Raw genomic sequence first — 17,653 nt, 5'->3', positions numbered from 1 at the left:
CCCCTTAATTGTTCTGGACTGCACCCTGGAATGTGACAGTGGAAGAGGCTGATGGGGTGGCAGAAGAGCCGAGATTTCCTATGTCTCTTCTTCATTACCAGATCTTCCCTCAGCTGCCTCCTCTTTCCTCACCCAATCCATTCTCTCCCCACCTCCTGCAATGGATGGTGGAGAAGGGGTAGCTTGAGAGCTGTATTCACTTCCCTGTGCAGCTCACTTACTCTACCATGGGCATCTGTAAAATGGGCATAGTACTTCACTACCTGGCAGGAGCACCGTGAGAGTAAATCTGTTACTGCTTGCGAGGTGCTCCCATTCTGTGGTCAGAAGTGCCATCTCAGACTCTAGGTGGACAGGAGAGCATTCACTGCACTCCCATTGAAATGTTATACACCAAACTAAACAAACTGAAGGCAGGATGTTTCTCACAAAGTAAAGTGCTCCTCCGTGTGAGCAAAGGTAGCGAAATCCAGCCCTAAATGAGTAACATTTAGGTATTTAAGTAACTATTAGGCATTAAATGGTAGTAGATCATAATGGAAAAACAACACCTTCTCTTTTCTTTCTGGAGCTGCCTTTGCCAGAAATGTGCTGCAATCTGTTTGTGCATAGCAGCAGCATTCGGCCCTGTTTCTCCCTGCTGTAGTTTGAGCTTTTCCTCCAGAGGTCCAGACGGCACCCATCAGTTATCTGAATTATTCCCAGCTCTGTCTGATTGGTGATTTATAACCTTGTTTTGCTGCTAATGCATACAATACGGTTATCAACCCAACGGTGCTAGAGCTAGAGATCAGCTCTGCTGTACGTTTGTTGGCAAGAACAGTAGTTTGGAAGGACAAAACAGATTCAAGAGAACAATAAGCTATTCAAACCCAACCCAATTAGCATACATCCTCTGCAACGACACCATCAAAATAAAGGGGCAATGCGCTGACTGCCTAGACACGTTACAAACCAGGAGCATCTTATGCAAGCAAGAGCCCCACATCCTAATTATAGGCAGTCACCAGGTTGCACTTGTCACAAATCACATTTTTGTTACAGTAATTCAGAGCTCAGGTCCCAGAATAGTACGTTTCCCACCCCACTTTGTCACGAGAAATAAATATGCCTGACAAAAATATTTCAGGGCCCCATAATGGGAGATATAAGCACAAGGCTGATGGCGAATGTTTGTGACACATGCAGAATCTTGTACGTAAGCCAAAAACTCAACAGCAGGAAGGCTGTTCCTGATAATAAGAGGAAGGGTAAGAAACTGTTGTGGAAGAGCATTGCATTGAATCACCAAATGCAGCCCATTGGATGTTCCCATCAGCATGTTCGAACAGCTAATGTAACTGAATGATCTGAGATCACATCCATCTGTGCGCTAAGAAGACTGTGTCATCTACTAAATGCCAGATTCTGTTCTCACTTATGCTGATGTAGCTCTGTGTTGGTTTCAGTGGAGTTACTCCTGATTTACACCAGCTTAAGCTGAGATGAATATCAGTCACAAAATGCATGAAGTGGGCCTGAATCCCCAGTGCTGTGAGCCTCATGCAGTCGTTTACCCTTTGTGCAAAGGTGGGTGTAAAGATGCGACTGTCCTGATTTGTTAGCATTGTTACCCCAGTGCAGAAGGGATGTATAATGACTACCAGCAGGTTTTCTGTTTCCTGGCAATTCCAAAAACTATCATTTGGGGCAGAAATCATTTCAATTTGGGTCAAACGAAATTTGAAAATTTTGTTGAACTGAAAAGTAAAAAAAAAAAATTGTTTGAGGTTAAAAGGAATGTTTTGTTTAAAGGAAGTATTTTAAGAGGTTTTTTTAGCAATTTCCTTTGATTTTATTTAAAAGTCATTTTGAATTAAAAAAAAAATCTACTTTTTTAGTTTGTCGTGAACAATTTGGCAAAACTGACTCGATTTTGTGAAACATTTTACCATCTCCAAATCTGCATTTTTCACCAAAAAGTTTTGGCTGAAAGATTTCATCCAACTCTGGTGATTACACACTGTGGAACATCAGGCCCAGCAATGCTACCATTGGTAGAAGAGATCGTTACTTACGTACATTGATGTAGCACAAACTGTTGCATACATCGTTTCCTGGGGATTTATGATGAAGAGGCTGCCTGGTGATATGCGGCTCTTCTATTCAACAGATCACAGCATGAGCCACCAGACTTTCCCACCACATCCCAAAGGCTTGCCTGGCCCTCGCTCACTTTTCCTTCTTAACAAACCCTGTCAGATCTAATTACTGAAAGCACAAAAATCCTGGGGTGCATCATTAACACTTTTGCACATGGAGAGTCTGCCTTCGGTCATCACACTGCCTGTACACGGACTGCACTCACCCAGGCTCATTTGAGACATTAATTCCTTTCCATCCCAGCCTACGTCTGCCTGCCATGGCCCCTGTAGCTTTTATTATAACAGCCCCCATTCATCTCACTCTAATTAACAGCAACGCCTGTATAATGGAAGTTAGAATTTGGCTTTAAAAGTTTGCTTTGGGCTGGAAGCTGGCAAACGAAATCCAGCAACCCAAGGGTGTGGGATCTTTTTGGTTTGTTTGGTGTTGTGGTTCATGAGAAAGAATAAACCCAGCAGGAGCTGCGGTTTCGTCTGTGGCCCTGGCACAGGGAGAAAAATAAAGTTTAATCTGTCAGCTGAGGCTGTTTTTATTAACCTTGCAGAGTTATATGGATCTCATCCCTGTAGTATCTGAACACCTCAATCTTTAATGCGCTTATCCTCACACACCCTGGGATGCAGGACAGGGATTTTATCCCCATTGTACAGATGGGGAACTGAGGCACAGAGAGACTGCAGCTGTTTTTATACATAGGGCAGTGTGTAGAGTACAGGCATGACACATGTAGCTCCACGTTGCAATGAAAGGGTGCATCAGCAGGGAGGTAGCAGAGAGCTGCTGGAGCCTTTCCCCTGCCAGAGCCATTCACTGCGGCGGGGAAAGGCTCTGGCAGCAGGGACGCTGCAGGACAGTGTGCTGCTATAAAGAGCAGCATAGACAGGGGAAGCACAGGTTTGGTGTGTGGGGAGGCCATGGCGGGTACATACCCTAGGGACAAGCCTCTAACCCTAGGTTCTGAGGGGAACCTGGCTGAGGAAAGAGCCTGCTCAGACAACTGATTCCCTCAAGACATTTGCCGGTACTGAGGACAGTAGGTCAGGCTGTGGCTTGCCAGAAGCTCTCCAAAGGAAGGGAGGCCTGCGGCACCTTTGGGCCTGTTCATTTGTTTTTCCATTTCCTGGGTTTCTCCTCATATAGTAAGCCAACAGTGGGATGGGTCATGGCTCCCTCAGGAACTGCATGTTTTTACACCATTCACCAAGAATACCCTAAACGGGGGCATTAAGACTGATGAAGTCCACAGTGAATTTCTTGAGAGAGACAATAAAAGGGAATTTTCAGTAGTGGTGTTTAGCTGTGGGACTCCAGACCATCAGAGATCAGGTACTGCCAAGATTTCTATGAGAAAGGCAAACCCTCATATCCTCCCACACCCTGCACAGGGCAGAAGATAGTGGGGCTCTGTAGTCTGGGCATTGGCTTAGCAGTTGGGAGTTCTATTTGTGACTGTGGCCTACTGTGTGGCTATGGGCAAGGTCACTGCACCTCATCGCATGGCACTTTCCCCATTTATAAATTGAGAATTATGTTCACCTGTTCTAGAAAGGCCCTTTGAGATCTTTATTTAAAAACAAACATGCTGGCACGATGATCCCTTTCCCTAGTTATCATCCTCAGCATTTCCCCTAAAAAAATGCCTCCCCAAGGGAAAAATGGAGAAACTAGTTGGTTCCTGGATAGCAATGGTTTCTTCTAAAAGCGGTACTTTACCTTTAAATGTTACATTGAGGGGCATTACCAATACCCAAGACAGCCAGACTGATATATAGGCCATGTCTGCACTACAAAAGTACTCTGATTTTACAGAAGTCGAATTTTGGGAACAGATTGTATAAAGTTGAGTGCATGCGTCCACACTAAGCACATTAATTCGGCGGTGTGCGTCCACAGTACCGTGGCAAGTGTTGACATTCCAAGTGGTGCACTATGGGCAGTGTGACAAAGCTCTGTCCTTGCCTCCGTGGGTCCTGCGTTTCCTGGTGGATTTCGCTAGCCTCAGAGGCTCATTGTGACCCTCCACGTAACCCTTCTCTCTCTAGAGACAAGGGTCACAGTCTACTGAGCCATTTTCATCATAAGCCAGCAAGGGAGGTGAGGAGAAGTTATCCTTCCTTGCACAGTTTCTGTTGTCTCCCAGTCTCAGTGATTAATCAGGGGGCAAAGCCGGGGCGGGGAGCCCGGGTCCACCCTCTACTCCGGACTCCAGCCCAGGGACCCTAATAGTATCAGCTATGGTAGCTGACCTTTTAGAAACATGACATGTACAATTCCCTGGGCTACTTCCCCCACAGCAGCCCTCACTTCCTCAAGCTCCACTTCACCCTTACCTCAGGGCTTCCTTCCTTGTGCCCGATATGGGGTGTACTACTCAGCCTCTCCAACAGCACAACTTCCTCCCACAGCTCCTGACATGCACACCCACCTGACTGACTGGGAGGCTTTTTACTAGTTTCAGCCAGCCCCTGATTGGCTTCAGGTGTCCCAATCAATCTAGCCTTCTCCCTGCCTTCTGGAAAGTTCTTAATTGGCCCCAGGTGTCTTAATTGACCTGGAGCAGCTGCCATTTCACTTATCTTGGTATAAGGGATTTGTTTAGCCTGGAGCTAATATATCTATCTCCCACTACTTTTCCATAGGCATCTGGCCTTGCCCCGTCACAGTAGCTATCCCACAGTTCCTGCAGTCCCCACTGTGCATTGGAATTCTGGGCTGAGCTCCCAATGCCTGATGGGTCCAAAAATTTGTCACAGGTGGTTATGGGTAAATGTCATCAGTCAACCCTCCCTCCTGCTGTGCAAGCAATGGCAGAAAATCATTTTGCGCCCTTTTCCCTGGATTGCCCGAGCAGACGCCATAGCACGGCAAGCATGGAGCCAGTTCAGCTCACCGCAGCAGTTATGACCATTCTAAACACCTCACGCATTATTGTGCAGTTTATGCAGAACCAGAACCTGAAAAACCAGGCAAGGTGGCGACGGCAGGGCAGTGATGAGAACATGAGCACAGATTTCTCTAAAACCACGGTCCCCCGCAATTTGGAGATCATGGTGTTACTGGAGCAGGCTCATGCCGTAGAACGCTGATTCTGGGGCCAGGAAACAAGCACAGAGTGGTGAGACCGCATAGTGTTGCGGGTTTGGGATGATTCCCAGTGGCTCCAAAACTTTCACCTGCGTAAGGGCACTTTCATGGAACTTTGTGACTTGCTTTCCCCTGCCCTGAAGCGCAAGAATACCAAGATGAGAGTAGCCCTCATAGTTGAGAAGCGAGAGTCAATAGCCCTGTAGAAGCTTGCAATGCCAGACAGCTACCAGTCAGTCAGTAATCAATTTGGAGTGGGCAAATCTCCTGTGGGGGGTTGTTGTGATACAAGCAGCCAATGCAATCATTGAGCTGCTGCTATCAAAGGTAGTGACTCTGGGAAATGTGCAGGTCACAGTAGATGGCTTTGCTGCAATGGGATTCCCTGACTGTGGTGGGGCTATAGACGGAATGCATATCCCTATATTGGGACCAGACCACCAGGGCAGCCAGTACATAAACCGCAAGGGGTACTTTTCAATGGTGCTGCAAGCACTGGTGGATCACAAGAGACATTTCACCAACATAAACGTGGGATGGCCAGGAAAGGTTCATGACGCTCGTGTCTTCAGGAACTCTGGTCTGTTTAAATGGCTGCAGGAAGGGATTTACTTCCCAGACCAGAAAATAACTGTTGGGGATGTTGAAATGCCTATAGTTATCCTTGGGGACCCAGCCTACTCCTTAATGCCCTGGCTCATGAAGCTGTACACAGGCACCCTAGACAGTAGTAAGGAGCTGTTCAACTATAGGCTGAGCAAGGGCAGAATGGGGTAGAGTGTGCATTTGGACGTTTAAAGGGTTGCTGGCGCAGTTTACTGACTCGCTCAGACCTCAGCGAAACCAATATTCTCATTGTTATTGCTGCTTGCTGTGTGCTCCATGATCTCTGTGAGAAAAAGGGGGAAGACTTTTATGGCGGGGTGGGAGATTGAGGCAAATCGCCTGGCTGCTGAATATGCGCAGCCAGACACCAGGATAGTTAGACAAGCACAGCAGGAAGCGCTGTGCATCAGAGAAGCTTTGCAAACCAGTTTCATGACTGGCCAGGGTACTGTGTGACACTTCTGTTTGTTTCTCCTTGATGAAAACCCGCCCCCTTGGTTGATTCTAATTCCCTGTAAGCCACCTGCCCTCCCCCCTTCGATCACAGCTTGCTTGCAAAGGAAATAAAGTCACTATCATTTAATGTATTCTTTATTAATTGATTATAATGTAACCCTTCTGCCTGTCAGAGTTGGCAGCAACAAGGGCTGGGTTCAGTATCTAGGGGTTCCATTCCAATAACACAATGCAAAACTGGCTCGAGCCCCCACCCAGTGACCTGGGACAAATATATACCACCCCCCCCCCGGGTGCCTCCAAGAGGCAATACTTCCCCTCTCGCAAGTACATAGTCTGAGTGTAACAAAAAGCCTTTTAATAACAGAGAGAAACAATGACTAATCTAATCGCCTTTTATGATGAGATTACTGGTTCTGTGGATGAAGGGAAAGCAGTGGATGTATTGTTTCTTGACTTTAGCAAAGCTTTTGACACGGTCTCCCACAGTATTCTTGTCAGCAAGTTAAGGAAGTATGGGCTGGATGAATGCACTACAAGGTGGGTAGAAAGCTGGCTAGATTGTCGGGCTCAACGGGTAGTGATCAATGGCTCCATATCTAGTTGGCAGCCGTTATCAAGTGGAGTACCCCAAGGGTCGGTCCTGGGGCCAGTTTTGTTCAATATCTTCATAAATGATCTGGAGGATGGTGTGGATTGCTCTCTCAGCAAATTTGCGGATGATACTAAACTGGGAGGAGTGGTAGATACGCTGGAGGGGAGGGATAGGATACAGAAGGACCTAGACAAATTGGAGGATTGGGCCAAAAGAAATCTGATGAGGTTCAATAAGGATAAGTGCAGGGTCCTGCACTTAGGACGGAAGAACCCAATGCACAGCTACAGACTAGGGACCGAATGGCTAGGCAGCAGTTCTGCGGAAAAGGACCTAGGGGTGACAGTGGACGAGAAACTGGATATGAGTCAGCAGTGTGCCCTTGTTGCCAAGAAGGCCAATGGCATTTTGGGATGTATAAGTAGGGGCATAGCGAGCAGATCGAGGGACGTGATCGTTCCCCTCTATTCGACATTGGTGAGGCCTCATCTGGAGTACTGTGTCCAGTTTTGGGCCCCACACTTCAAGAAGGATGTGGATAAATTGGAGAGAGTCCAGCGAAGGGCAACAAAAATGATTAGGGGATTGGAACACATGACTTATGAGGAGAGGCTGAGGGAGCTGGGATTGTTTAGCCTGCAGAAGAGAAGAATGAGGGGGGATTTGATAGCTGCTTTCAACTACCTGAAAGGGGGTTCCAAAGAGGATGGCTCTAGACTGTTCTCAATGGTAGCAGATGACAGAACGAGGAGTAATGGTCTCAAGTTGCAGTGGGGGAGGTTTAGATTGGATATTAGGAAAAACTTTTTCACTAAGAGGGTGGTGAAACACTGGAATGCGTTACCTAGGGAGGTGGTAGAATCTCCTTCCTTAGAGGTTTTTAAGGTCAGGCTTGACAAAGCCCTGGCTGGGATGATTTAACTGGGAATTGGTCCTGCTTTGAGCAGGGGGTTGGACTAGATGACCTTCTGGGGTCCCTTCCAACCCTGATATTCTATGATTCTATGATTCTATGTGGCATTATGTTGGGGAAACACCACTAACAGGATTCATAACACAACCCATGAGCAAAAAACCCACCCCAAGCAAATTGGGGCATGTCCTTTCCCTTTGGTTCTTGAGTCCAGCAACCCAAAATCACCCAAAGTCCCAAAAGTCCAATGACCCAAAAGTCTCTGTCCCTGGTCAGGGCAGCCCCAGAGTTGAAAAGTTTATCTGCAGAGTTTTACCTCCCAACCTGGGTGGAGATTGGGGGAGGGGGTTAAGGGGCACCTTATGTGGTCCAAAGCTGATGGCCCCACCTCTCCATGGGGCTCCACTCTGCCAGTCGCCCCATGAGCTGCTCTAGGCATCCAACTGCTCTGCTCCACCAGCCGCTCTGCTTGCCGTCCCACAAACTGCTCCACCATATATCTTCAGGTTCCCCCCACTACTTAACACAACACTCAGTGATTTCAGCTCTTAGTCAGTTCAGCTCTTTTGTGATTTCAGCTTGTAGTAGGGGAGCCTCAGTGCTGGTGCACCATTAGCCCAAAGTGAATTCAGCTCAGCAGCCTATCACTAGACTCCTAATGGAATCAAAATTAGCTCTGATATTCCACAGTGGAGAGAGGAGGAAGTGCAATTAGCATGTAAGGCCCTCACCAGGGGGCCCATACCACCAAGTATTAATACCTGTCCCCAGCCTCTCTCAATTCACAGAGAATTGGAACCCATGTCCCTTGCCTAGTGAGCGCTACTTAGTTGATGGTGAGTCCCTCCATCATAACAAAAGGCCAAGTACAGTTCCACTGTCCTTGATTCCCATAATCAGGGTAATAACAATTTATTCTTCCTGCCCAATAACAGAGACACTGGGGATCCCACAGCAGCCAAAGTGACCATTTGGGCAGCTATGGCCTCATTCTAGGTGGAGTGAGTGTGCTTATGCAAATGAGATCAGCCCCTGAAGTTCTTTTCCACAACTTGCCACACCTCACCACCAGATGTCCGGGTGGAGCTCATCTTGACTCTGCTTACAATAAAAATAGGGAGATAACTCATAAGGTAGCCCGGGGTGGGGTGTGGGAGGAGGGTAGGAGGGAAGGAAAAGGCCACTTCAAAACTTGTTGAATGACAGCCTTCTGTTGCTTGGGCTGTCCATGGGGTGGAGTGGTTGGGTACCCGGAGCCTTCTCTCCCTCCCCCCCGCGTTCTTGGGCATCTGGGAGAGGAGTCTATGGAACTTGGGGAGGAGGGAGGGTGCTTAAACAGGGGCTGCAGCAGCAGTCTGTGATCCTGCTGCCGTTCATGCAGGGCCGGTGCAAGGATGTTTCGCGCCCTAGGTGAAACTTCCACCTTGCACGCGCCCCTCCTCCCCTGTCGGTCTAAGGAGCCACATGCGGCAACTCCCCGCCACTGCCCCCCCTCGGCCCAGGGAGCCGCAATCAGCTGTTTGGCGCCACAAGCCTGGGAGGGAGAGAAGCAGAGCGGGGAGGTGTGCTCGGGGGAGGAGGTGGAACAGAGGTGAGCTGGAGCAGGGAGCAGTTCCCCTGCATGCGCGCCCACCCCCGTTACTTGCTGCAGGTGGCCCTCTCCATGCTCCCCTGCCCCAGCTCACCTCCGCTCAGTGATGAGCTGCCAAAATCTGAAGAACTGGTTCCTTCAGTCGCTCCAGGTCTTCGGCGACACGTCCTTCATTTGCTCCGGGTCTTCAGCAGCACTGAGGGACCCACTGCAGAAGTGCCGCCGAAGACCTGGAGGGAGTGAAAGGCCTGCCACTGAAGTGCCACTGAAGACCCAGAGTGCTGCTGGGTGAGTAAAAAGGGATTCTCAAGGGGAGCCTCCCCAGCCGGGAGCTCAGGCAGGCCAGACAGGACGGTCCTGCGGGACAGATGTGGCCCGTGGGCCGGAGTTTGCCCAACCCTTTAACAACCAGTTCTAAACCGGCTTCTAAATTTAACAACCAGCTCGTGCGAACAGGTGTGAACCGGCTCCAGCTCACCACTGCCTCTGCTCCACCGCCTCCTCGGAGCGCGCTTTTGGCCGCCCCCAACCACTTGGCGCCCTAGGCGACTGCCTAGTTCGCCTAGTGGTTGCACCGGCCCTGCGTTCACGAACCTCCACCAGATGCTGGCGCATGTCTGTTTGATCCTGCAGTAGCCCCAGCGTTGCATCCTGCCTCCTCTGATCTTCCTGCCACCACCTCTCCTCTCATTCATCGGCCGCTTTCCTGTACTCTGCTCTTGTGTCCCTCCACACATTCTGCTGAGCTCTGTAAGTGCCGGACGACTGCATGAGCTCAGAGAACATTTCATTGCACGTGAGTTTTTTTTGCTGCCTTATCTGAGATAGCCTTTGGGACGGAGGAGGGAGGCTTGAAACATTTGCAGCTGCGGGAGGAATAAAAGGGAGTGAAGTATTTAAAAAACAGATAAATTTTACAGAACAATGGCTATACTCTTTCACAGTCAACAACACTATTCACATTACATAGCACATGTGATTTTGGTACAAGGTCGCATTTTGCATCTTATATTGAGTTCCTGCGGCTTTGGTGTTAGAGATCACACACGCAGGGCCGGGCAACAGAATTCAGCTTGCAGGCGGCCATGGTAAGCCATAGTCTTTCGGCTTCTGCAACCTTCATAACAGCAGCGCCCTCCTCTCCCATACCAAGCAAAGCCCGTTGAGTTGGCCATTTAGTGCTGCGGTTTTCCTGTTAACATGCAGCAGCAGAAACCAAACTAACCCCTCCCCCACATCCAATTCTCTGGGATGATCGCTTTCCCCCCTCCCCCCACAGCGTGGCTGGTATCAAGGAAGATCCCTGCTAGCCAAACGCAAACAGCTCAGCACCAATGCCCCACTGTGTGGCTAACTGCGGGGAGGATTTCTTTTCAGCCACAGGCAAACAGCCCAGTAGGAACGGGCACCTCTGAATGTCCCCTCAATTAAATTCCCCTATTTCAACCAGGTTACCATGAATGATATCACTCTCCTGAGGATAACACAGAGAGATAAAGAAGGGATGTTGCTTGAATGCCAGCAAACACCGGGACCATACACTGCCAGGCTTTGTCATGCAATGATACCAGATTACTTGCTACTAGCATGGCGTGCTGAAGTGTCCTACCACAGAGGACAGAATAAGGCTGCTCTCCCCAGAAGCCTTCTGCAAAGGCTTTTAGAGTACCTCCAGGAGAGCTTCATGGAGATGTCCCTGGAGGATTTCCGCTCCATCCCCAGACACGTTAACAGACTTTTCCAGTAGCTGTACTGGCCACGAATGCATCCCAAGTCCTCAGGGCTACTTAATCATTAAAAAACGCTTGCTTTTATAACATGTATTATATTTCAAAAGGTACACTCACCAGAGGTCCCTTCTCTGGCTTGGTTGGGTTGGGAGGGTATTTCAGTTAGGGTGATAAAAAGATCCTGGCTGTCGGGGAGAACTGTGTGCTCTCCTCAAGCTCATCCTTCTCCTCATCTTCCCCATCTGCAAAATCTTCAGGCATTGCAAAGGGTACCCCATCATTGGAGTCCATGGACAGGGGTGGGGTAGTGGTGGCAGCCCCCCCTAGAATTGCATGCAGTTCAGCGTAGAAGCGGCATGTCTGGGGCTTTGTCCCGGAGCGTCCGTTTGATTCTTTGGTTTTCTGGTACGCTTGTCTGAGCTCCGTAAGTTTCACGCGGCACTGTGTTGTGTCCCTGCTGTAGCCTCTGTCCCTCATGGCCTCAGAGATTTTTTGAAATGTTTTGGCATTTCGTCTTTTGGAACGTAGTTCTGATAGCACGGATTCCTCTCCCCATACAGCGATCAGATCCAGTACCTCCCGTTCGGTCCATGCTGGAGCTCTTTTTCGTTTCGGGACTGCATGGTCACCTGTGCTGATGAGCTCGCCTGGCCTAACAGGAAATGAGATTCAAAAGTTCCCGGGGCTTTTCCTGAAAACTTGGCCAGTGCATCCAAGTTCAGAGCGCTGTCCAGAGTGGTCACAATGGTGCACTGTGGGATAGCTCCCGGAGGCCAATAACTTCGAATTGCGTCCATGCTAACCCTAATTTGAAACAGTGATGTCGATTTCAGCGCTAATCCCCTCATTGGGGAGGAGTACAGAAATTGGTTTCAAGAGCCCTTTATCTCAAAAAAATGGCTTCATTGTGTGGATGGGTACAGGGTTAATTCGATTTAACGCTGCTAAATCGAACATAAACTCATAGTGTAGACCAGGCCACAGAAATCTGCAATCTCTAGAAATGGTAGAGGGGATTGAAATATTGCATAGACTTCCAATTATAGTGGTTCTACAAGAAAGTACTATAATTGTCCCTGTCTTACTATCAGTGCTGTGTTTATTTTAACTAATATGTTTTAGAAGGCGTCATCAAGCTTGTTATTGCTTGTGTGCAATTCTGCCTGACAGCATAATGGATTAGCCTTTATTTATACCTTAGTAAAGTCCTATGTCTCCCACACGAGGTGCACAAATATAAAGGGAAGGGTAAACCCCTTTAAAACCCCTCCTGGCCAGAGGAAAAATCCTCTCACCTGTAAAGGGTTAAGAAGCTAGGATAACCTCGCTGGCACCTGACCAAAATGACCAATGAGGAGATAAGATACTTTCAAAAGCTGGGGGGAGGGAAAAACAAAGGGTCTGTCTGTGTGATGCTTTTGCCGGGGACAGAACAGGAATGGAGTCTTAGAACTTTAGTAAGTAATCTAGCTAGATATGCGTTAGATTATAATTTCTTTAAATGGCTGAGAAAATAAGCTGTACTGAATAGAAAGGATATTCCTGTCTGTGTGTCTTTTTGTAACTTAAGGTTTTGCCTAGAGGGATTCTCTATGTTTTGAATCTAATTACCCTGTAAGGTATTCACCATCCTCATTTTACAGAGGTGATTCTTTTTTACTTCTATTAAAAGTCTTCTTGTAAGGAAACTGAATGCTTTTTCATCGTTCTAAGATCCAAGGGTTTGGGTCTGTGGTCACCTGTGCAAACTGGTGAGGATTTTTACCAAACCTTCCCCAGGAAGTGGGGTGCAAGGGTTGGGAGGATTTTGGGGGGAAGACGTTTCCAAACAATGCTTTCCTAATAAATAAACCCAGATAAACGTTTGGTGGTGGCAGTGGAAGTCCAAGGGCAAAGGGTAAAATAGTTTGTACCTTGGGGAAGTTTTAACCTAAGCTGGTAAAAGCAAGCTTAGGATGTTTTCATGCAGGTCCCCACATCTGTACCCTAGAGTTCAGAGTGGGGAAGGAACCTTGACACGAGGGTATTCACACAGTCCCTTTATGGCAAAGGAAGATGTGTTGATATAAGTTTTCTATGTTACTCAGCACACTGGTCCCTTGTAAACCCTGCTAGACACAGCCCAGTATCTCAGCACCTTCCATACAGAGCTTTCTTTGGATAGCCAAGGAATAATGCACAGCCCATTGAAAACACGCATGGGATCCAGTTGACTTTTCCATTCTGAAACCACTTTGGGTGAACTGGACCCACAGGACCAGCTCCTCAGCTGGTGTAAACTTGCATAACTCCACTAAGCAACTCCAGTTCACACCAGCTGAGGAGCTGGCCTGAGGAGTCTAGCAGAATGAGAGAAATTGCCCGTCACTATGTTTGCCACAGCAGAGAAATAACCCTCTGGTAGTTTTGGTGCCTTCAGAGGTAGCTAATTTTACTCTTGAGGAAAAAAGAAAAAACCCAAAAAACAAAACAAGAGTCAAAATGAAAACACGTTAACTCTTAGTGACATGGACACAATCTCCTATAGCTGCCCTGCAGCATTTCACTTGTTTTTTTCTCATTTTCATGCGATAAATCCCATGGTGCATTTTTTTTTTAATATGCTGGTTTCAGGAAACAGAACAATAAATATTTAGAGGAGAGAAAGGAACAGAAGCAGATTTTCACAGCATAACTAAACACTCAGCCATTCCCTTTGATTATCCTTCAGCACATACATTTAACTTGTAAACAAAAGTCTTCAAATGAGCTTTAATTTCCACACTCAGAAATATTTGCAGCTCTTGGCAAGCGAACATGTATGAGACATATTCTAAGTAATCTTGTGTTTTTCTATTATGTCTCACTACAATAAGGACTAGATTTGATGTTCGAGGGCTTTCCCCCCTAGCAACTACAAAATTGCAGCTGTTCCTAACATGGTATGTAGCAGTTACCACAGAATAATTAGGAACTGCAAATATGTATGAGGGTGTGTGATACAGATCTATATTTATCTTGACACTTTGGACCTTACAGCTCTGAGAAAGACTGATTAAAGGCATTGGAATGGGGATCAACACACTGTGATTCTACTCTCTGCCACAGACTGCCTGAGACTTGCACTTCATGTCTGTGGTGGAGTTTCTCCATCTATAAAACAGGCATCCTGGCTCCCCGCAATCTCTCTCCAACTTGATCCATACCCCATTCCAGCAGAGGCCTGTCCCTCTCGAGAGTGGGCCTATCCCCAGTACAGCCATTTTAAAGCAGCCATGCCCTCCAGCAGGAAGCCAGCCTCCCTCACTCTGCCCACCTGATCTCAGCCATCAGCATAGCTTTGGTCTTCAGCACACATCCAGTATGAACCACATGGCAGGATGTCTCTGACCTCCGCATGAACCGTCCTGCTCAGTGCTTCTTGGATGGAAAGAGGAGGTGGGTCCCAGCAAAATGGGAGGGCAGTTCTCACAGAGGGTCAGCCAAGGGAAAGGAGGTTGTTTCTGAAAAAGGGCTACAGGATTCCGAGCCCAGCTCCTCTTCCAAGGGATCTCAAACCCATCCTGCTCCCAACACAGCATCCCTAGTGGCTTCAAAGAAATGAAAAGTAGACAGTCCATTGCACAAACAGTTGAGATCTTAGGAGTGCTTCTGACTAGTATCTAGGATCATATCTCCTTTTTATGACAATCTCTCTCATGCTATGTAGATCAAATATGCAGCAAAAGGCAATTTGGAGCCAATGAGAATTTAAACGTTTTTATTTTATTGTATTTTATGGTTTCTGCCTGTCTGTTGGACCCGAGGGAGGTGAGCGGGGAACATATCTCCAGATTAATTATAAGAAATGTCACTACAATATTGCCCTATAGCAAAAGAAAGGCTAATGTGATCCTTGGATGTATAAACAATGGAGTAGCGAGTAGGGAGGTGATTTTGCCTATGTATACATCATTGGAGAGATTGACACTGGAATACTATAACCAGTTGTGGTATCCACAATTTTCAACAACCTTTGCAAAATGAAGAAGGTGCAGAAAAGAACCACAAAAATGGGCTGGAGAAAACATCATACAACGAGAGACTCCAAGAGCAAAAAAGAAGATCAATACATGATTTGACTATGGTGTCAAAGTACCTTCATGGAGAGAAAATACCAGGTACTCAAGAGTCTTTACTATAGTGGAGAACGGCCTAATAAGAACCAACGGCTGGAGGCCAAAGCCAGACTAATCCTCATGGGAAATAAGGCCCAAATGTTTAACACTGAGGGTGACCAACCACTGAAAAAACAAAGTACCAAGGGAAAAGGTGGATTCTCCTTCTCTTGGATTCTTAATTTGAGGACTGGATGTCATTCTGGAAAGAAGTGTTTTAGTCAAACACAAATGATTGGGCTCACCCCAGCAGTAACTGAATGAAATTCTATGACCTGAATTATACAGGAGGAGGTCAGACCAAATGATCTAAGGATCCCTTCTGGCCTTAAAAAATAATCTATGAAAAAAATGGACACAGCAAAACTCAAAAGACAGAAGGGTCCCAAAAACGTGCTCTTTGTGAAAGCACTGGCCAAACTGTTAAGTTCAACTCAGGGAAAGGAGAGGGAATAATTTATTACTCACAGATTGGCTGAGTATGTCCCTTTCTCACAGGGAGCAAAGCCGAGGATTTATAGGAGATACTATAAAATGAAAGGCCACACATCTCATATGAATATTATTATGTGAATGAGGTGAAGGGGAGACTACAGAGACAAAACTACAGAAGTCATTGTAGAGAAGGCAAGGACTTACTAGAACAGTCGATTCACTTTCCTCCTAATACAATATTGCTCCTTGCAGCACATAGTATGGCTACATTGCAAATGAAAGTGTGATTGTAGTGGCTATACCCTATTGTGATCTAGCTAGTGTGGGTAACAATGACATGGTGGGACAGGCTTTAGCATGGGCTAACTGCCCCAATACAAACCCACCAGGGGCCCTGGGTGCACAGTTGCTAGCCCACGCCAGAGTCCATGCTGCTGTGTCTTCACCGCTGTTAGTTGGATTAAAGCACGACTGTACTGTAATTCCACCGCAATTTGCAGGGTAGATGTACCCATACAGAGAGGCAAGCAGTGTTACTACCTAAAAGGTTCAGACAAGAATAGTTACAGGCCACAGTTGTACCTTTCAAGAAGCCAGGAATATTACCATAGCAGTATTATCTAGGGGAGGGGTGGGCAAACTACAGCCCAGGGGCCGCATCCAGCTCTCCAGATGTTTTATTCTGGCTCTCGAGTTCCCACCGGGGAGCGGGGTCAGGGGCTTGCCCTGCTCCGCATGGTTCCCGGAAGCGGGGGCATGTCCCCCTCCAGTTCCCATGCATAGAGGCAGCCAGGGAGCTCCGCATGCTGCCCTCACCCCAAGCACTGCCCCCGCAGCTCCCATTGGCTGCAGGGGTGGCGCTTGCAGACCCGGCAGCGCGCAGAGCCGCCTGGCTGTGCCTCCGTGTAGGAGCCAGAGAAGCTCCTGCTGCTTCTGGGAGCTGCTTGAAGTAAGTGCCCCCCAGAGCCTGCACCCTCTGACCTCCTTCCATGCCCCAACCCCCTGCTCCAGTCCTAATCCCCTTCCCGCCCTCCGAACCCCTTGGTCCCAGCCCGTCGCACCCTCCTGTACCCGCAACCCCCTCATCCCTAGCCCCACCTCAGAACCCGCACCCCCAACCGGAGTCCTCACCCCCCCCACACACTCCAACACCCAATTTCGTGAGCATTCATGGTCTGCCATACAATTTCCATACCCAGATGTGGCCCTCGGGCCAGAAAGTTGGCCCACCCCGATCTAGGGGATAAAACACAAAATTGAGAGTCAGGAGACAGTGTCTATTCCTGACTAATACTGATTTGCTGGGGGACCTTGGGCTCTCTGTGCTTCGCGTTCCCACCTCCACCCTTTGTCCGACATTTCCTGTCCTTTACTATACATTTGTACGGTACCTAGCATGCACAGTAGTAGGGTGTGACAAAGCTCTGTCCTTGCCTCCGTGGGTCCCGCGTTTCCTGGCGGATTTCACTAGCCTCAGAGGCTCACTGTGACCCTCCATGTAACCCTTCTTTCTCTAGTGACAAGGGTCACAGTCTACTGAGCCATTTTCCTCATAAGCCAGCGAGGGAGGTGAGGAGAAGTTATCCTTCCTTGCAGTTTCTGTTGTCTCCCAGTCTCAGTGATTAATCAGGGGGCAAAGGTGGGTGGGGGGGGAGCTCGGGCCCACCCTCTACTCCGGGCTCCAGCCCAAGGACCCTAATAGTATCAGCTATGGTAGCTGACCTTTTAGAAACATGACATGTACAGTGCCCTGGGCTACTTCCCCAACAGCAGCCCTCACTTCCTCAAGCTCCACTTCACCCTTACCTCAGGGCTTCCTTCCTTGTGCCTGATATGGTGTGTACTACTCAGCCTCTCCAACAGCGCAACTTCCTCCCACAACTCCTGACATGCACACCCACCTGACTAACTGGGAGGCTTTTTACTAGTTTCAGCCAGCCCCTGATTGGCTTCAGGTGTCCC

Source organism: Lepidochelys kempii, chromosome 5 (assembly GCF_965140285.1).
Source record: "Lepidochelys kempii isolate rLepKem1 chromosome 5, rLepKem1.hap1, whole genome shotgun sequence".
NCBI lineage: Eukaryota > Metazoa > Chordata > Testudines > Cheloniidae > Lepidochelys > Lepidochelys kempii.
This window is presented reverse-complemented; position numbering follows the sequence as displayed.